The sequence below is a fragment of the Emydura macquarii genome, unplaced genomic scaffold, assembly GCF_026122565.2.
Source record: "Emydura macquarii macquarii isolate MOO-44397 ecotype Brisbane River unplaced genomic scaffold, CSIRO-AGI_Emac_v2 contig_2422, whole genome shotgun sequence".
Lineage (NCBI taxonomy): Eukaryota > Metazoa > Chordata > Testudines > Chelidae > Emydura > Emydura macquarii.
In genome coordinates, this window is record NW_027132559.1 from 15,822,623 (window position 1) to 15,844,773 (window position 22,151).

The 22,151-nt window shown below is 42.3% G+C and overlaps 1 protein-coding gene across 5 annotated transcripts in view; it reads left to right on the plus strand.

Moving 5' to 3' along the window:
- Nucleotides 1-22,151, plus strand: part of TRIL (TLR4 interactor with leucine rich repeats) — a 102,783-nt gene that overhangs the window by 17,920 nt on the left and 62,712 nt on the right. The window contains exon 2 of one of the 5 annotated variants that reach the window (XM_067561995.1): nucleotides 8,833-8,920. The exons of the other annotated variants lie outside the window; for them this stretch is intronic. The gene's annotated coding sequence lies outside the window, so the exon portion shown is untranslated. The remainder of the gene's footprint in view (nucleotides 1-8,832; nucleotides 8,921-22,151) is intronic. 5 annotated transcript variants of the gene reach the window in all.

Consider the following 22,151-nt stretch of genomic DNA (forward strand, 5'->3'; position numbering starts at 1 on the left):
TGTAATAGGCCATAAATAGCTGTAAAATGTGCCACGCCCCAACCATTTTATAGCTATATTTTTAAAAAGTAGATTATTTAAAAACTGCCCAAACTCACAGGCTACCTGAGTCAATGAGTGAGATGTCGTCTGTTCTCCCAAGGGCATGTATATGATGCTGACTGCGAGTCCTAAGATAACCATTGGCAATCCATGGACAGACTCGGAGAGGTTGCTCTTTCTTCTACAAGTGAGATACTAGGATGCAGGGAACTGAGGGGGAGAATATGTTGAAAGGATAAGAGGATAAAATAATCAATTAACTTCTCCCCAAAAACCCTAGAAGGTAGAGATGCTGTCCTAGGAAGTGGTTGCATTGCTATCCAAGAGTGAGTAGAGCATTCTACCTTATCTCTTCCTGAAGTCTTTTCTATCAGTGCAGCTGTCTAACTCCCAGCATAAGTAAGTTTTGCATAGCTGCTTGTGTGGTTAGAAAGAGACATGAAAAAGCTGCTGCCCTTAGAGCTGGGGGTTCCTAGTTTGAGCTGTGGTGATTATGCAGGATGTACCCGTGGCAAGTTCTGGCTCCGGGAAGAGTTAGGACAGTGATCTTCACTGTTTTTCAAGTGGAGGCCGCTTTGGCAAAAATCCTTGAAGTGAGAGCCACATCAACTACTAAATTAACACATTAACCTTATGGCCTTATCGTGGCCGCTACTTTCTCCAGCCGCCTCGTTTTCTGTAGTTGTAGATCTACTTTTGTTCATTTCATTAATATCCACAGTTACGTACTGATCTGCTTTTTCTCCTGTTTCACTTTCCAATTTTCTCTTCAATGAAATTAAGAATCTATCCATTCTTTCCAGTAACTCACTGGAGCTGAAAAATAATATACAACACAAACGGTTGAACATACCGAGTTCTACGTTGGTTGCTATAGTAATGTTACGGTTATTATACAACGGATATACTTAGATGTACTTATTGGCACACATCGGACTATGTAGTGAATATGACATGTAAAGAAGGCAGACTTTGATAGGCTCGGTACATGTTCAAATATTAAAAAATAAAATAAATTGGAATATAACCAATTAGTCAGGGAACCTCACTTAGGATCGATGGGAGCTGCCACTGGCTCCCGGGCCTTGCAGTGAAGAACACTGGGCCTCATCACCTGGTGGTCCATGCCACGCCTGAGGCATTCCAGGCAATGAAGGACCTCCTAGTTTCTTTGATGCTATCTACACCTAAGGAAGGGAAGCCTGCACACCGTGAGCTGACTACCTCTTCGGGGAGTTTGTCAAGGGGAAAGATGACCACAACGCTCCTTGTCAGTAGGGTGCTGCTTGCCGGGCCATCAGTGGTCACCGGCTCTGTGGTACCGGTCCCCGGAGCCCTGTGAGAGGTCGGGATCCCGCCTCCGGTCCCCAGAGCGCTGTTGTTCTCTGAGGCCCCGGCACTGATCTGAGGACTTCCGAGGCAGATCTCCGGAGCCTCGACACTGCTCGCCAAGTCCTTACAGAAAACCTAAGGACAAGACGCAGTCGCGGGATACCTGACGCGAGGGCTCCCGGCACTGCTCCCCAGTGCCAGAGTACAGCATTCAAAAGGTGGTGCGGAGGGACAAGCAGCGTTGGCCCCTCCACAGTCACCCAGGGGCACTTCCTTGGACTCCAAAGGGGAAGTCGTAGCCCCTCCCACAGGACACCCTGTTGTGCAAAATTAAGCACTCGGGACTTTTTCAAGGGGAAAAGGCAGTATGCCACATTTATTGACAAAAACTAAAGTAATAACTAACTTATACCTACACACACACACTCTCTCTCTCTCACACACACACACACACGCCCAAACACACCAGAAAGCGTTCTATAGTTATATATAGCTACCAGTCCTGGTCGTGGCTTGAGATCGTAGCTAGGGTCCGTTGCTGGAGTTCGTGGCTCGTGGCAGCTACCTGGCCAGGGAAGCTGGGCACGAGGAGAGCAGGGTCTTTGTCGGGCGCGCACCGACGCTTTTCTTTAGATGATATGTAGAACGCTGTTTTTCCCCAAAGCCTTGAAATCTCACCCAGTCTTTTATAGGTTTTTCAGTTCTGCTGTGTCACGTCGCTTCTCTGTGACCGTTGATTGCTGGTACAATAGCAGACGTGACTTTCAGCTTGTTCTTTGATGTCTTGATTAAGTTTGATTAAGTTTTTCTGGGGTGGATCCTTCTTTGCTTTTTGGGGCTATGTTCACAGTCTTCAGCCTAGGATGGACTTCACACTTCATCAGGACAACTTCATCAGGACAAGCTGGCAGTTTGGGTCTGACTCACACACACATACACCCTCCATTCATACCTTGTTCAGATAACTATCTTATTCATCTAAAGGTTTAGAAAGGTTTGACACAAGATGGAGTACATAGGGTCAAAATGGGGTTTTTACACAAGATGGAGTACATAGGTCAAAATGGGGTTTTACATTCACAATATGGAGTATGACTGAGAGAAGTTCAAATGTTACATGATATCAATAATAACCATATAGAGGTTGACACAAATAAGGGTATGAATTAAAAGCTATGAATTAATCTACAGGGTTACAATTACAATTTTATTCCTACAACCCTCCCATCCATCTGGCTGGGTTTCCCTTGCTACCACAGATGGGACCTTGGCCTCAGGGACAGTTGTCTGGTCCCTGGCAGTTTTGGAACCTGTGAGGATTCCTGCAGACTGCAGTGCCGCATACCTATTAGACAATGGGAACCTCTGTACCGTGTTGTTTGGTAGCCCCGGGGGTGGCTCCAGATTTAGATGTGAATTCAGAACAGGAGGGGGCACCTTGGACATCCCATCGGTGGCCACCCCGCCCAGGGAGATGGACCTGGCACCCCCTCAAGTTCAAGCCTCTTCTTCCTCCTTGCCAGATGAGGCGGTAGTGGGGCCCTCTACGTTGGCCCCAGTAAATGACTTCAGGGCCCACCAGGATCTGTTAAAGCGAGTGGCGAGCAACTTAGGACTAAGATAGAGGAGCTCAGAGAACTGGTCGATGAATTCTTTGGCGTCCTGACATCTGCAATCCCATCTGGGTTGGCCTTCCCAGTCCATGTTGGGGTGATAAAACTGGCCAAGGCACTTTGGCAGACCCCAGCCTCGCTGCCCCCCACTTCCAAGTAGGCAGAGAAGAAGTATTATATGCCGGCCATGGGTTTCAAGTACCTCTACACCCACCCCACCCCGGGATCACTAGTGGTCGTGGTTGCCAATGAGCATGACAGACAGGGCCAGATGAGTTCTACGCCTAAAAATAAAGAGGCTAACAAACAGGATCTCTTTGACCATAAGGTGTATTCAACAGCAAGCCTACAGCTGAGGGTATCCACCCAGCAGGCGTTGTTGGGGCGATACCATTTTAACATCTGGCAGTCACTTGAAAAGTTCATGGACTCCCTGCCACAGACCTCCAAACAGGCGTTCGAGGCAATCCTGGAGGAAGGGAGAATGGTGGCCAGGGCCTCCCTACAAATGGCGTCAGATGCCGCAGATTCTGCAGCCAGGTCTATGGCCTCTGCGATAACTATGAGGAGAGCATCCAGTCCTCCTGCACTGCAGAATCAGGACCCAAGTGAGTTTTAGATGACCGTTTTCTTCTGTGAGTAACTTAGTGTGTATTTAGTTATGTTAATAAACCTTTGTGAATAATCGTGGTTTTTTTGTAAGTGGAGGCCAGGAAAAAGTGACCAAGTTGTACTGCAGAGGGGGGGAAGTGTTCTCAAGAGAATTAACCTTCTAAAGTAATTTTACGCGTACATTTGTGCTTCAGTTAAAAATTTAGCTGTCTTGAAAAATCATGTTAAAACATAAAACATTTGAGGTAACTTAATAGTTGGCACTTAAAGTAACTGCAATTTGATGTTCAATTCAAACCAGATGTTTATTTTTTGCAAGGAGTATTTTCTATTGTCAGGGGAATAAAACAGCATTCAAGGTTATGGAGCAGACATTTCTTACTACAGTTGATTAGAACAAATTACCAAGAGCTATGCTTCAGATTTGAAACGCTAAGGCGTTTATGATCTCAGGCCCCAACAATTAAAGAAAACAAAAATAAAGGGATTAGAAGTATACATAGTGCGAGCAGTAAAACTGCAAGAGTGCTCATGGATCCTAGCCAGCTGGATTTCATTTGAACTTGAAAGTTTAATACCATAAGCTTGCACGTCGTCTTTTCCACTTCAGAAGATCATCTTCCAGATAGGGAAGCACTACCCCTTTGTTTTAAGTCTTGCATTGTAGGATTTTGTTTTAGAATCAAAAGCATTGGTGTGCTTGAGCAGAATCTGTGGTTTTGAACCAGAGCAGAATAAATAGCTTTGAGAGAAAGTTGGCTTGACGTAAAGGAAACTGAAGTGATAAAATAGCCAACGTCTCTAATTGGCTTTTTAAAAAAAGCATTTATTTTCCCCATTTTATTCTGGCTCTGAGCTTTGCCTGACGACGCTGATGCCATGCAAAAAGACTGCATTCTTACAGCGGCTACTGCGTTACTGAGACCACATTGAATGGGGAGATTATACACTTTGGAATCTTAACACATGCCAAACATTTATTTACTGTTTATTTTAATGACCCATAGAGCTTGTGTTACCATGCTGACTGGGCACTTAAAAAACAATCCTCCCCCAGAGCTCAGTCTGGACACTAGGAGATCATCTTGGGGAGGAGGGGGTAGGAGCAGAAGGAATTGTCTATTCCAGGCAGAGAATCTGCTCTGGAGCTGGCGCTCCAGCATAAGGGCTGGAGAGATCTCTTTAGCTTTCATGGCACTGCTCTCCAAGGAACAATGGATGTTGGTTCCATGCAGGGATAGGTCCACTCCTCCTGTCTCCAAGGAGCCTTTGTGGGCAGTCAGTGAGTGCCTGTGGAGCTGGTCTCTGGTATAAAGGGGAATGCACAACCCTGTGTACCACCAAAGTCTGCCTTTCCGTAATATGCTACTTCTATTGTGTATCAAACCCTTTGTGCACACGAAAGAGGGGGTGAGGGGTTGCCCCTTAGCTATAAAATTTAACTGTATTAATTAAATAAAGATACCCACAGAGGGTAGCATTAATTATACCCCTGATGCTGTCCTTTAGTCAAGGATCAAAACAATCAAACAGAAGCAAAATCACATAAATGCATCTTTAAATCCTGTCCTGCAACTCCAACAGTTCTAGCTCTACTAGTAATGCAAGGGAAAAGAGAGAATCTGTTGCTGGCCCCAGATATTTCAAGCACGGTTACTGACAACAAAAGTATTCCTCGCCAGTCTAAGTTGATGAGAGGGGTTATAGGACAAGGCATGGCTTTTAAATAACCAGCTCCCAAAACATGTAGGTGTTTGAAGATTATCACTAATGTTCAGAGATACAATCGGGCTTTGTGTGTACATAGCAGACTGCTCTGTGCAGGGCGGATGCCTTCTTCAATGTTGCCAAAGCCCCCAGGAGTCTGAAGGCCCTTACAGGCTTAGAAAGCTCATGTTGTGAAAGCAATGTTTGTGAAAGGACTACACCATCTTTTGAGGTCGGTGTCCTTGATCCTGAAAAATTCTGGGTGCTCTCAATACCTCTCCACTTCTGTAGAGATTAATGGCACTCAGCATATCTCAGGATTGTGCTGTAATATTAATAATAGGGATATAATTTCTGTCGAAGTAATGCGTACATTTTTGACAGTGAGGGTAATTAACCATTGGAGCAGTTTACCAAGGGTCATGGTGGATTCTCCATCACTGACAATTTTTAAGTCAAGATTGGCTCTTTTTCTAAAAGATGCCCTAGGAATTATTTTGGGGCAGTTCTATGGCCTGTGTTATACAGAAGATTAGACTAGATGATGACAGTGGTCTCTTCTGGCCTTGAAATCTGGATATAAATATTTGCTTGTTTCAAAGGGCTTAATTGGAGACACAGTTAAGCTCCATATCTATTTTGTTTCAATGGTTCAGTAGCATATTTGCTCAGTTTACAAGTAAACACAGTCTATACAGATGCCTTTTATGAGCCCAAAAGAAGCTAACTTCAATCTCAGAGCACAGGTTGAGTCTTTCAGGGCTATCAGTTATAAATCACCGGTAATGAGGATTCTGCAAGCTACAATGTGCTCTTAGTTACACTTGTGCAACCCTGTTAGCTTCACTGGGGTTGCACAGATACAAGATCCAGACTCCCAGGTTGCAAAAGTGTAACTGGAAGCATCATTTGTTTTGCCAAATCTCTCTAAGAGGTGCTGCTGGATGAGACCCAGCTTTATTACTAGATTCTAGGGTGAGTTTATAGGGTGACATTTAGAAAAATAATCCTTTTTTTTCTGCTTGCAAGATGACTTCCCTCTCCTTCAGTGGAAACTATTTAGTCTAAAGATGCCATTCAATGCCATTTTCAGCCCTTTTTCAGAGTAAATGCACTCTTTTATATTACCATATCAGATCTGTGAATAGCAAGAGAACGTTTGTTTGTGCAATATACCACAGTTCTCTAAATGAGCTGTGACTGTCTAGTAAATTATGGTCCCATAAAGCTTCAATGTATTGCATATAATATAAAGTGTTTCTAAGTTAAAGTTACCACTACAACACTGCCCTCTGGTGGACCACATGAATATTAATAAAATGGTCCCAAGCCTTTCATTGTGGGCAAATTCCGTATTTGATTGCTGCTATTTCGCTTCAACATGGCTATGGAAGACCATCTTTTATTCCTTGTTTTTACATTTCACCTAAAGAAAGCTAGTGCCACTCTGTGGTTCTGGGAATTATTGCAAGTGCTGAAACAAGTTGTAGCTCATTTTCTTATAAATTAATTTGTATATATTTAGTATGATGTGACGTTATCTTTGGTAGTGAAGAACAGATGAGAAATATTGCCAAGAATATAGTAGCAGAAATAGTTTAGGCTCTCAGCCAGTAAATGTTTCTTCAGTGCTGCAATCAGAAAAAGCAGAGTAGAGAAATAGATGTGAATGAATAACTTCTGTTTAGAGCTGTGTCAAGCCATTAGTTTTGTCTTGATGAGCATTCATGCAAAATGTGACATTTTCACATGCATTCATCTGCAAATATGGAATTTTTATGAATATTTACAAATTTGATTCAGATTAAACCATTTCCATTTCCACCAGTGAATGCAACTTTTGACTACATATATGGCTGACAAATTTTTGCAGAGGGCAAAATACTGTAACACGTTTTCACAGATTGTAGCAAAAAGCTTAAAGTGAGGAGAAAATATACTCCCACGTGTTACGTATTTTATAGTGTTTTTGGTAAGAGTTATTTTAAAAAAAAAAAAAAACCTATGGAAAAAAATTCAACCAACCCGAGAATTGGCGAAAACAAATTAGTAAATATTCATGCACTGTAGCAACCACCTTTCACTGATTGAAATATACTTTTTATATTTTATTTGGTAGGGAGAGTTTCACTGTGTGGGGGGATGTCACTGTGAGCCCTGCAACCGGACATTATACTGTTCCCTTTTTTTTACGTCAGGGACACATGGAACTCAGGTCAGAAGAAGGACCATGTTTTTACCCAGTTCATGTTTTTTGAGGACAGTATACATTCAAATTTTGGATCAGATTTAGGTTTAAAAAATAAAAAGTTTTACAGAACCTAAGACATCGAAATGTTTTCATGAAACATTTTTAAAATTCCAATAGAAATAAATAAATAAATAATCCTATGCAGTCATTGCAGGATTGTGCTAGTACATGAGAACTAGAAAGTGAAACAGATTGGAAATAAAACTGACTAGTCTATTTTTATTTTGCAGCCTGAGAGAGAAGCAATATAAACAGTGAAAATATTACATTTTAAGCCTACTTTTCACTTTGTATAATCTTTGTGTGTTCTTAGTAACATACAAAAAGAATTAAATCAATTCAGCCACCAACATCTTCATTACAGTGCATTTTAAATGTAAAAACATTCAAGACTGATGAACTAAAGTCTCTCTCTTTGAGTCATTTTAAAACCCGATTGAACAAAGCACTGGAGAACACACTGATAGGAACATCCTGCACCAGCAGGGTGGTGGACTAGATGATCTAATAGGATTTTTCCATCTCTAACTTTTAATGGCTGTGAGATCTATTTTGTCTTAAATATTTAAATTTTTATCCATGCCCCTTAACTGTCACTTGGGAGCTAACGTATGCAGTTCTGGAAGACATTGCATTTCAGCAGACTATTAGTCCAGCTTTTTATTTCAGTGACCACCTCCCAGGCCATCATGCTGTAATATTTTTAATGTAATTTGAGTTTTTCCACTCATTAGGAAACACAAGGGGGGGAAATGAGGGAAGAGACGCCCACTGAACCAACATGAAAGGTGTCTAAAGACATTTTCCTTTGGACACTTTCTAAAAAGAGGCTCAAAAGGATGAATTAAGATGAAATACAAACTAAAAAAAGTTTTTCCATGAAGTTTTATAAAGTTGTGAAATCTCCTGGATGATGATGATGATAGCACATGTTCAAAACCAGACAGTCCTGCTTAGGCAAAAGTCGTTAGAAAGACCCATCCTAAAAAAAGGAATGTGTGTTTAGCTCAATTTACATATAAGAAGTAAACAGGGTCCTCAAAACAACAGGGGGAGAAGATGGCAGGAAACAGAACAGTTTGCATTTTAGCAAACACACATGGGGGAAGAAAGAGAATGGAGCTTCCTTAACCAACATACTCCATATCACCTTCCTCACTGTTTGGATAAACTGTGCTTTGAGGGGTAACCTCTGAAGAATACATTTCAGAGGTTCACTGAACTTGAAAAGAACATGATGTTTTCTTTCCCTTTTTATCTCTTTCTCCTAAGAAGACAAAGGCACCAGCATCTTTGGGCCACTGAAGAGGAGATCCTGACCAAGGAAAAGGGGGTCAGTCACTGTCTTGCTGGAAGACTGTGGGTGAGAGACCATCTTAAACAAACCCTTGAACCAAAATTTGCTAGATTAAGTTTTAGACTTGTGGATATGTTTTCACTCTTATTTGCTTGCAACCATTTCTAATATTATCTCTTCTACTTGAATTCACTGAAATTCCGGTCGTCTTTTGTTAATTAACATATTTTATTTTTAATTTAAACCAATCCAGCACTACATTTAAAATCAGCTGTTTGGTAAATCCAGCTGAAGTAACAAATTGTTGAATATTAACTCTTTACAGGAGCAACACAACTTTTGTATATGAACTGTCCAACAGAGGGCTGGCTATTGTAGAACGCAGGTTTTTGGGAAAATCCGGGCCTGGGAGTGTGTTGGGGTCACTCTGCAGGTAGTAACCAAGGCTGGTGGAAGCCAGAGTGGGGCTGTAGACAGGCTGCTGGAGTCAGAGCTGCTGAACCAGAAATGTCTAGCACACAGACACTCGGGGGATGGCCTGCAGGCTAGCATGCTAGTTGAGAGCGGCTTAGGTTGGGAGCTGCAACAGCAAAGCATTGAGAGACCTCCAGGGTTATGGGGTAGGTGGTGACACAACCCCTCACTGGTCTGGATGGCACCCCAGAATGTGTCAATGGGCAAGACAAGCAAGGCTACGTTAGAAACAAACAAAAACCCTGCTAAGTAATGGTGAGCCAGTCAATGGCTTCTGAATCAGCAATGTTCCAGTTGAGAAGACCTCCTGGGAGCCCAACTCAAAAAGAGCAACCATCCAGCATATGTGCAGCCCCTCCAAGCACCACAGGTGCAAAGTGGGACCCCAGACATGGCTGGTCGTGGCACAGCAAACCAAACCACCCCTGAACCTGTTAAGCTGACTCCAAAAAGCAGGATGGGAACCCAAAGTCAGGTAGCCATTCATCCAGCCTGGAGAGTTCCTAGGAGTGACAGAGGCTGTCTCCCAATCTGTCTGCCTCCGTGCGAAGGTGATGTCATCAGCTGGATGGGAAATGTGCCACACTGTCCAAATAGGATTTCTGTTATGCCGTCATTGGCGGGGTGCATCCCATACATTGCTAAACCTGGCAGGTCTGGCATTTGCTGTACCTGAGTGATAGCCCATCGACTGCCTTCAGACACCAGATATTTGATGAAGAAATATTGGCTAGGACTGGCAACTATACAAGTTTTGTTTGGTTTCAGTGTTCCTGTGACGATTGTCATGGCGTGATGATGCTGTGTGTCCACTAATCTAATGGTTAGTTAACCATTAGTTAACCAAACTAATCTAATGTGGTTTAACCACTAATCTAATGTGGTTTAACCATGGTATTTACCAGCTGAGTAGCAGAGAACGAGCCCTGAATTACACAGCATTTGCACATTGGATCTCCAGGTGGACCATAACAATTTATTTAGGAGACAGTTTCTGCTCTTGATTTTTTGAGCTGCTTATGTGAGATGGAATTTGTATGTAAGTGTATGATCTAGGGCAGAGGCTCTCAAACTGCAGAGCAGCTCTCCCACAGGGGTGGCACAGAATGTATTCTGGGGGAGTCATGAGAAGCTTTAGGGGGGGTGGGAAAAAACTTACTGCATACATTTTACCCACCACAATGAATACCTAGTAAAGCTGATTTCTATAGGGCATGGCATGGCATGGCATTGTGTATTTGACTTTAGTTGAGGCTGTGCATTTTGATAGATTTCTGTTAAGCTTGCATAGCATTATACAAAGTTCTTGGCATCTGTGCATTAATTCATTTGCTGTGATGTGGTGTGTTTATTTTAATTGTAAGCATCTGCCACAATCTGTTTTTGGTTTTTGCTCTTATTACAATGGATCCTTGGCTCTGTTTGAATCAATGCCTTACTGTTTTTAATGCTTATTGAGAGTTGAATGTTAGTAGTTTTTTTTTTTCTTATCAGTACATATATTGTGTGGTCGACGGGCATAAATTACTACAGACACAAAGAAGGGGTGCTCGATCAAATAAGTTTCAGAACCATTGATCTAGGGTGACCACCTAGATACACTGGCTTTGGATTGTGTGCCAACCACTGACCATTCAAGATGATGTTTAACATCGACTCTAAGCATGATGTAAGTAGAAGCATGTTGACACTGTCTGTGATTTACTTGGCTTCAGTAAAGGTACATAGATGAGGCTTTCTGGGACACAGCAGAGCAGTCCCACCCCCATTCTGACAGCCTGTGCTGTTGAAGAGGATGAAAGTCTCAGGGAAGGAGAACATCAAAGTGGAGCAGAGGGAAACAATCCCAGAGTTGGGACCCTCCCTTCAGATGATGTCATGGTATCCTCTTGCACTGAGGATACCTCTTTGGGGAGGGAGGAATCCCAGTTATTAGGAAGAGATAGATGATGAAGACAATGGGGGATTTGATCAATAGAAATATAGATAGTTGGTGACCGGGAGAACTGCAGGGTGAATTGCCTGCCAGGTGTGAAGGTTGCAGGTCTCTTGAGACATCTAGAGAGACTTGTGTAGTGCTAGGGAAGATCCGGTGGTCCTGGTACATGTAGGTACCAATGACATAGAAGTAGGCAAGAGGTCTCGAAGACCAAATTTAGACCAAATAACAGAGTAGGTCGTGCTGGTGCGGAAGTGGCGTGATATGTGAAAGAAAGCAGAGTCAAATATAGTAAAAAACGTAAATGATTCAAACTGTATCATAGAATCTCTATGGATAGAAAATCCATGCTTGAATAACAATATAGCAGTAGGGATATACTACTGACCACCTGACCAAGATGGTGATGGTAATTGTGAAATGCTCCAGGAGATTAGAGAGGTTATAAAAATAGAAAACTCAGAAATAATGAGGGATTTCAACTATCCCTATATTGACTGGGTATATGTCCTTCCAGGATGGGATGCAGAGATAAAGTTTCTAGACACCACTAATGACTGCTTCTTGGAGCTGCTAGTCCTGGAATCCACAATAGGAGAAGCAATTTTTGATTTAGTCCTAATTGGCGAACAGGAACTGCTCCAAGAGGTGAATATAGCTGAATCTCTTGGTAATAACAATCATAATATAATTAATTTCACATTCTTGGGGAGGGCACCAAAGAAGCCCACGAAAGTAGCATTTAACTTCAGAAAGGGGAACTACACAAAAATGAGTAGGCTAGTTAAATAGAAATTAAAAGAGAGTCACAAGAGTGAAATGCCTGCAAGTTGCATGGAAATTTTTCTAAAACACCATAACGGAGGCTCAGCTTAAATGTATCCCCAAATTAAAAAACATACTAAGAGGACCAAAAAAGTGCCACCATGGCTAAACAATAAAGGAAAAAAAGTGGTTAGAGGCTGAAAGGCAACCTTTAAAAATTGGAAGTTAAATCCTACTGAGAGAAATAGAAAGGAGCATAAAGTCTGGCAAGTCAAGTCTCAGGACCAAAACATTTAAGAAAAATTACTTAGCACAGAATTTTTATCTCCCCATAAACTGCTAGGAGACCAGGAGAGGTAAAGGAGACCTCTCAGCTTTTCAATAACAATCCTCATCCTAGATCTTTCGGCAGTCATTTAGATATTCTGAGCCCATGCCATTGAGCTCCCTGAAGATAATGAGTAAAACCTTGAATTTGGCTCCATGTTCTATTGGAAGCCAGTGTAGAAAATGGAGGACAGGCCTGATGTGCTTGCTATTGCCCATGTTTGCAGCATTCTGTACTGGTTGGAGTTTCCTAAAGATTTATGGCTTCATGCCCAGATAGATTGCAAGACTATAGTCCTGTGTAGGAAGTGAAAAATGCATGTGTTACTGAGGCCAGATCACTGCATGCCAGAATGTGATATAGTCTCCTAGTCTGCTAATTATAGAATGCATTACTATATTTAGCATTAATGAGGAATCCAGAGGCACTTTGGATAATGAGATGACTTTGACTAGTTGTGGATGTTATCACAATACCACTCTGATTAAAGATACACATCTACCATGGAAATTGCAGAGAAGTTTTCACTTAAGAGACAACTACTAAACTCATTTTTTAAAATGTACGTTGTGTTTGTACTGTATCTAGCACAATGCAGCCTTAATTTTGGTAGGAACCTTAAGGTGCTACTGTAATACAAGTAAATAATAATAATTCATCCTCAGCAGCAGTCCTTCTTTACTTGCATTAAAGACTCTCTAGAGATTTCTATTTATAATTCTTCCTTCCAAATCAGTGCTCACATAGCTCAAAAAAGAAGTAATTTGGAAGCTGTGAATGTAATCATGGTATAAATACTTAGACAAGATGGAAAATTTAAAAAATATTATTAAAGATTAAATAGGTCACAAATTGTAAAGCTTTATAAGATGATGGCAGTAGCTACTCTTAAAATTCATTGGCTTGGGCTAGCATTTCATTTCAATGTATAGTTAACAAAAGTACAATCAAACATATTTCCACTACCTTTATGTGCAGTCTTGAACATGAATGTGCTATGGAGGACTTGTAGAGAGACAAGGTGGGTGAGGCATGGTGAAAGAGACAAGCTTTCGAGCTACACAGAGCTTTTCTTTAGGTTCAGTTGCATCTTTAAGAGCAGCTGGTGCTGTGCTGATTTAGAACCAGAAACAAGACAAGTTTTTATTTTTAAGTTCCAGGAACTGTCCGTTTAGCTTTGGTAAAGCTTCTCTTTGGGCCAACAAAGAAGAAACAATGTTTGGTTTTCCTTTCATCCTCTTACAGTAGGTCTCCATGCTTAAAAGTTTCCTTTGGAGGTATGTGTTGTGCACTAAAGTAGTCATTCTGTGAGGGCCATAAAAAGTTCAGTAGCAGCTTGTGTCCAACCCTTTGTTTTATGGCTATATAAATGCACGTGCAAAGGAATAATTTAAAATACTTATTTTGGTGACTGTTTGAATATAGGATGACCCAATCACACATTTTACTAATGGAAACATGAAATATTGAAATAAATATATGCAATGTCTGGTGGTCCATTCATGCTCCCATGGAAGGCAATGGCAAAACATCCTTTGACTTCAATGAGAACATGGTCAGGGGCTACTTGTAATGAATGTCCCTGGAGTTCATGGCCATGACTAGCAGGAAAGGGCATTAAACCTTGGGGATTGCATGTTTGTGAAATAGTTACTATAGTACATAAGTGCTCTTTTCTGTGGCATATGCCATGTTGAAATTTAATATCAAAGTAAAAAATAGCATGCAGCTTTCTTCCCCTCTGCCTGATATATCATCTGAGGCCAGATCCTGCACTTTCCTCATGAGAATTTCCCCTTCTCACCTGAGTAGTTCTATTGGCCCCAGTGGAGCCACTCAGGATTTGTGCCTTTGTGGTATGTACGACACATGTATTCCAAAATACTCATCATGTTTTGCATTTTTATAGTGCCTTCCATCCAGTAGTCGCAAGGCACTGTATGAATATTAGTGACGCCTCCTGACACCTGTATGAAGTTAGTGTCATGATTATGAAAGGGCCTGAACTGCAAAGTTCAGAACTGGATTTTGTTACATCTTGATTTGAACTTTCTCTAAAGTTTCAAGTGATTGGATCTGGTGTCTTGGCTTTCAGCCCATTGTACAGACTGAGCCTGTCTGTGAAATTTGGATCTAGTTCAAAGGGACTACTCATAGTACTAAGTATTAAACTTACTACTAAGTGGGTGTGGATTGGGTCCATTATTACTGATGACACTGATTATTAAAGCTGAAAATATTCTAAAAATTGAATTTATTTTTTGCCATTTATCCTGATTGCTTACTTTTTGAATCTCTCTCTTCATGGACAATGAAAATAGATTAGTTGGTGTCCTTTATTAGTAGTTTCTAGTGCGCTTCACCTTCTGAATCTTAGGCCTTATCATAGCGACACAATGTTAACATTGCTGCAGAAGAACATTCATTTACTGTTTTGTTTGGGGCATTTTAGTCTTTAAACAAAATTGACTACACTAGAATTTTTTAAAAATGGAAAATTTCTGTTGGGTGTGGCTTTTGTAATAGCTTCAATTTACCAAAACTAAAATTTGGGGCTAAATTTAACCTGACATGGTTTCTTGAAAATAATCCCCACCATTCACAGATTAATGAGGCTTCCTTTATAAGTACTTGGTGTCCCGAAAGAATCATAATTCAGGCATGTGTTTTATAAATGACAGATTCAGTGGGTTAATTATTTTGCCATTTCTCCTTTTTCACTGTGATCCTTGTTAATGGGATGGATTCATTTGGTGCTATTTTCTCCTGCCATTACAACCCTTGCCATGAGTAGCATAACTGTAATGCTCATAGACTTTGTGAGTAATGCTTCATGCTTTATTGCTTTGACCTGTTCAGTGTTTTCCTTTTTGATTGGCTGGGAATTTCCAGCCCTTTCTCATGGGTTAGTTATTATGACTATTAACAAGGAAGTAGTGGAATGACCAGTAAATCAAAATCCTGAATAAGGCAAAGTAGTGCAGCCTCCAAACTAGCAAATCATCTCGCTCCTCCCCTTCCCCCAATAGAGTATACATTGTTAACGCTACAGCTGATTACTTTTATCCTTACTAAAAATAGGAAGGGACACACAGTAAATCTATTCTTGAAGCTAAAACTGGCACAAGAAATAGAAAATGGTACACTAAATGGTACACTCATATGAATTGCCAGATTGGATCAGACCCAAGGATCAGTTCATCTGATCCAGTGTCATGTCTCTGATAGTGGCCAACACCAGGTGCTTCAAAGGAAGGTGTGAGAACCCTGCATTAGATAGATGTGAGATGAGCTGCCCTCCACTTTAGGTGTTAACTGTGAGAGATTAGGTTTAGGGATTATTTTGAACCCTGAACCATAAGGTTTCGTATCCCTTCCAAAATGATCATCATTAACTATGGTAACTGCAGATTTTTGTGTTTATGATATAAATGTCCAATCCCTTTGAAATTTTGCTAAATTCTTCACCTCAGCCACTTCCTGCATCAGGGACTTCCACACTCGCATTTTCCACACAATGGGAAATTAATTTTCTTTAATCAGTTTTGAATTTGCAATCTTTTAATGTCATCAAACATCCCCTTCTTCTGTTCTGAGACAGGCCGAGGAGAAGCGCCTGATCTACCTTCTCTGTATCATTTGCTATTTTATGTATTCTTTTTCATATCCTGTCTTATTTGTCTCCTTTATAACACACACACTCTTGCATTCTCTCATAGTGTTAAGTATTGATCCCCCTGCAAAGCTGGAGTAAATGGCTTTTGTGCTCTGTGGGAGTTGGGGGGGATGAAATCCCTCCTCTGGCAAGCCATGGAGCCCCAGTGTCTCCTTCTCATGGCTTCCACTTCAGCCGTAGGGCTACAGCAGCATGCAGGGATCCCGTATTCTCATTCTGCTGGGAGGCTTAGGTCATTGGATCTGGGTTGTTGTCACAGAGCTACTGGATGCTGTGCCTCTGCTCCTCCACTGGCCCAAGGTTGTAGCACCCAAGACAGCTGCTTTGAAGCACTGCTCTGTAGGACCCAGGGGTGGGGGTGTGTGGAGTTGTGCTGCTTCTCTGCAGATAGGATTTCTTGCAAAATAGATCCATTCTGGTTCAGCTGCTTTTGAGGCCTTCCACAGTTTTTTTGATGACTACAAAATTTGGCCCTGGGTGACATGTTATTGGGCCATTCTAGAGGTTAAAGTGGGAGGGTGGGACTCTAAGCAACCCCATATTCACATCCTAGACACTTATGCAATAATATTAGTACAAAAATGCACTGTGAGGTATCATATGAAAGCTAACAACATGCTGGTTATTAATATAGTAAGACGTACATGTTAACCTTATATGAAGTTATGAATTCCCTCTGTCTGATGTTACTAGAACATGTTTAAGGCAAGACAGCCTACCTAGGTAAAGGTGATAAACAGGTCTGTCAAAGGACCTAGACAAAGGAGTGTGGGTTTACCTCAGTTTAGGTATTAGCAGTAAACAAAACTATATAGCTAAACTGGTAGGGGCTATCCTAAGGCTGAGAGACATAGAATTAACATAGCTCCTATAACCTATAGAGCCACAGGAGACTGAATCCCCTGGAGGCATTCCTGGCTTGTCAGGCTAAAACAGCCCCTTTGGGGATATAAGGGAACAGAGAGAGACTCCATCTTGATCCTTCACCTTAAGGAGACAAACAATGTGATGGTCCCGGCCAAGCCAGCCAGTAAAAAGCTGAAAAGGAGACACTGAGTAAAAGAAACAGTCTTGAACAAAGACTGTATCTTGCTAGATTAAGTTTTAGGCTCTTAGATGCGTGTTTTCACTTTCATTTTCTTATAACTATTTCCTCCTTTATCTCTTTTACATGGTAACACTTAATCCATGCTTTTGTTAATAAGCTTGTTTTTCTTCGAGTGTTTGCTCGTGTCCATTCCTAAAGTAGGTGTGTGCGCTCGCCACATGCACCGGTGCCGGATAGCTTTTTCCCTCAGTACTGCCTGTAGGAACTGACTCTAGCGTCCCCTGCAGCAGTACAAGTATGCACCCGCATGTTGGTGCTGTTAGCTCCCTCTCAGTTCCTTCTTGCCGCCAGTGACTGTGCTGGAACGTCTTTTGCCTTTGCAAGTTCCCTCGCTAAACCTAGTGGTTTTTTCATTGTTCTAGTTGTTAGCTAATAGTTAATACGGTAGTTGAATTGGTTCCGGTTGTTAGTTGTTAGATGCCCAGGGTCAGGTCATGCCTCATTCCCTAGGGTTTAATCCCCGTGTTTCTTGTGAGAAGCCTGTGCCGAGGAGCAACCCATATCAAAGTTGCTTAAAGTGTCTGGGAGAACCGCATGTCAGTGACAGGTGCAAAATCTGTAAAAGCTTTCACCCTTGGACTGAGAAAGAACAAGAGATTCATCTTAAGGCCATCCGGATGGAGTCAGCACTTAGATTGAGATCAGAGCCTGGTAGATCTAACTTGGTACTGAGTATGACAGCCGTGCACTCCGCCGGTACCCTCTGCCTCATCTCGGCACCGATCACCATCTCTGATACCAAAGAAGAGGCAGAAGACAACTTGCACGGAGCAGGTATGCTCCCCCGCAAAAAAAGCAAAAGGGAACCAGGCAAGACCCGAGTTGGGCTGCTAGCCCTCCCTGCCTCAGGGGGGTCCCTCACCACTGTGAGCACCGACCCTAGCACCGGTCGACTCCGGGTAGCCTGGTGGTGCGATTGATCCCTGAGGCTTTCCAAGCTATGAAAGACCTCCTGGCATTGCCTGTGCCACCGAAACCAAGAGATAGTAGGTCGCTCCAAGATTCGGCACTGGCACCATCTGGCAATGTATCGAGGGACAAATCTGCCTGACAGTCCCCTTCTTCAAGGCACCATTCACTAGTGCGTAGGTGGTCCCCGGAGTCGAGACCACACTCTCCGGGTCAGGACAGTGTTAGACTGGGCTCCTGCTGTCAGTCTCCGGAGGGCCGGCACCGGACAGAACACCACCATGGACCCCCAGGGCAATGCAGGTTGCTGACCTCACGGCATGTGTCCCCGGCACCATGGCACTGCTCGCCTAGTCTCATCTAGCCAAAGGATGAGCGGGTCCCGGCACACCCACTGCTCCGGCTCCCCACACCACTCTTTGGTGCCAGAGCAGTGCGCTCTGCATGGCACCGTGTGATACTCGGACTTGGCGCACCATGGCCATCGGGTAGCTGCACATCGGACAGCGAGGAGGTTATTCATGTCAGGCAGACTGCAGCAATGGCATTGGCCCGGACTGTGGCCCTACTGGTGGGGGTTTCACTTGGGGATTCCACAGCCTGGTTCCAGGAGAGGAACTTTGGTGCCGCAGTCTTCCATCCCTCAAGCTTTGGTGCCGCATTTGGATTTGGAGTCTGACAGTTAGGGCTCACTGCCCTCGACCCCAGAGAAATCTACCCCTCCCAGATCAGAGGCACTTCCCCCACCTCAGCTACTGGCCTTTTCATCATTATTGCCGGATGAAGCGGTTGCAGGCCCTTCCTCAGCGGTACCCTTTTACTATAAACTAATTCAGTGCTGTGTTTGAAGGGGGAGAGGTGCGTTTACTCTAGTTAGTCAGTACATTAGTTTATAAATTTAACAGCAGCAAATTTAATATCTTCTGTGAATGTACAGTGATAGGTGTTGTGCATTGCAGAGAAAATTCTCTGAGGAGCTCAGAGGCTGGCGCTCGCTGAGTGTTATGGCCTAGGCAAAGTTTAGGCTGGGAGAGCCTTGAGGAGTTCGCTGGTGAGGAGGAAGATAGATGGGTGTGGCAGGGAGATGACACAATGTCTAAACTCTAGCAAAACTCACTTGCTGAGGCAGAAAGGTAACACAGTGACTCACGACTTCGGGTATCCCTCGCAAAGTGTTAGAGGTGAAACCCAATTCCTCCTCCTCTGCTAAAAGTAGAAACAAACTCCCCCTCCTATCCCTAGCTTGTGTTGTTAGTACTCCCTGATAGCGTCCCTTCCTCATTGCCCGGTGTGGTGGGAGATCCCCACCCACTGGCCTTTCCTGAGTTTCTCACTCAGGTTTTTATTCAGCTTGTACTTGAGGCAAGTGCTCTGTGATTTCAACTGGCATTTGCTGGAATATGGCCCTCATGATCGGCCTATTATTATAATCTACTATTTGCATAGTGGTGTGTGCGTGCGTATGTGCGCGCGCGCTGTCATATGGGTAAATATGCTGCTCTAACAGTATGCCTGAAAGCACAGCTCAGTATAATACAGAGCAATGCTATTCCGAACTTATACAGGAGGAAAAAGTGTGTTTATTACAATAGGGAAATTTCATAGAAACAGGTGGATATCCAAGGCTTTCTTGAAGAAAGAGTGGATGTATTCTTGGAGAACATCAACTGGGAGGCTATTCCAAGCATAAAAGGCAGTGTGAAAGGAGAATTAGTCAGGCATGGCCAAAAGAGGCAGTCAAGAGAAAAGCTGTCTCTTTTTTGGCTCATATTACATTGAAACTCCACGACACTGTCGTATAAGCAATTTACAAAGTTATTTTACTCTTACAAAACAGAACTTGTTTAGTTTCATGACATCTTCACCCTATCTGCATTATTCTTTTGTAGCTTGTGCCACCCAAACCCTTCTCCCCTAGGTTACTGCCAAGTTCTGTTTACCTGTAGATTGTGGTTGAGCGCTGAGGGCCATCTAAAAGAATGACAGCAGATTAGTATAAATGTGAGGAATTCCTGTGACAGCATTGTGCATTGGGGAGGATTGTGTTATTTACCCTGGGGTCAGATTTCTCTCTCATACTTCTAATTGTTTCCATTTGTTGTGATCTTCAGAAAATGAGACTATAGAGTATGCAGAAGCACTCTAACTCATGAGTTTCTAAGGGAAAATGGATCTACAGTACTAGATCAGCCCTGGGCTCCCAAAAAATGTTCCTCCTTTAGTCTGCAACCAAGTCCATGAGCTTGTGGTTGCATGTGTAATTTTCAAACAAAATGTGTGTGGGCAGCTTCTGATTCTTCTGAGCAATTGACTAGCAGCAAGGCTTTTTCATGAATGGCTACAGTTAACACAGGCCTCTATATCTATATTAGAGAGCCAGTTTTTCCAGTGAAATAAATAGGGGTTTTTGCACAAGAGTCTGTGCCCACAGCTCATTGGAGGATTGGGCATATTAGATTTTTTCTGACTTGACCTGTATGAGGACTAGGCATTTGGGAATGAGCAGGCAACATTACAAGAAGTAACAAAGGACAAGGTGGGTGAGGAAATATCTTTCATTGGAACAATGTCTGTTGGTGAGAGAGACAAGCTTTCGATTCACACAGAGTTCTTCTTCAGAAAGCTTGTCTCTCTCACCCACCCAATAAAAGATTACCCCACCTACCTTGTCTGTCTAATATCCTGGGATCACACTGCTATGACAACATCGCATACAAGAAGTAATGAATATATTTCAGTACTAATGACATGTCTTCCCATCATACTCCCCAAAAACCTGTTAGACTCCTCTATAGCTGTAAGCTTAACCAACACATTGTCCTTTATTTTCACCCACAATCTATCATCAGAGTTCATATTTGTTTTTAATGAATCCTGAGAAAAATAATAGAGATTGTGAGATATACCTGGCCAGGTGACTCTAAATGCATCCCTCTAAGCACTGTGACTCCACTCAAATGGGGAGGGAAGGTATAAATACCAGCCCTGTTCCTGATGTCCATATGTAGTTCCCAATGTTAAATAAGAGTTCTGTCTGTGCACGCATGGGAAAATACGGCCTTCTGCCTCTGGCCCCCATTCTGCCGCCCCTGCAGGATTACATATCAAACATTGTAGTGCAACAACAGCTAAACGTATCTCAAGCCAAATGTCTGAAAGCATTTAGGGCAGCAGTGGATACAAATAAAGAAATAATGTGTCACTTCATTAGTGATAAAGATACTTGGAGTAAAATTTCCTCCCTGAAAGGTTATAAAACTGCTTAATGAGGTCTTGTTTGACAGAGGTGTGACGCAACACTAAAAAGTTTTAAGGAAAAAGAAGGTAGTAAAATGCAAGCAAATTACACTCCAACTCAGGAGTGTCCCTGCCAGTGCTGTTTAATTTTACATTTGGACAGTGTTTATTTTTCATGCGCACAAATACCATTGACTCCATGCTGATGCGACAGTGAAGAATAATTTGCGAGAATGATCTTTCTCTCACTGTCTCTAAAATCACCCTTCCAGACACATAGTCCCATGAAGTCTTTTTACATCACTGAGGATCTCCCTATTTTTCTTCTTGAGATCCCATGTCCACAGTAACCATCTAAAAGCATCTGGAAGGGACTGGAACATGTCTTCCCCTTAATTGGCCAGATGGATCACAGTTGAATGATATAAAGCATTCCCTTTCTTTCAGAAGATATAGGAAAAGAAGCTGCTATGCTGACAGCTCATCATCCCATATCAGAATAAGGAATCCAATGTAAGTCCCCTTTTTGACACTGTAGAGTACTCCCACGAAGCAATGCTACATGGTTATTTTTAAGATAACTACGTTACAAAATATATTACTAACAAGTCAGATATAGAGGATACCTAGTAAAATTAGTAATGTGTATGCTGATTCTGTCTTTCTTACTGGGAAATTGGTCTTTGCATTTGTAGTGCAAGATTTTAAAAGGACCTTAGCGATTTGCATCTGGCTCTGGAAAGGTTAACTACAGCCGATGTTAATTATGAATTGGCAAGGCATAATGCTGACTGTCCAAAAATGAAGGTACAATCCACTAAACTTTACTGCAAAGACTTTTTTTCTCTTTTTGTATTCAGT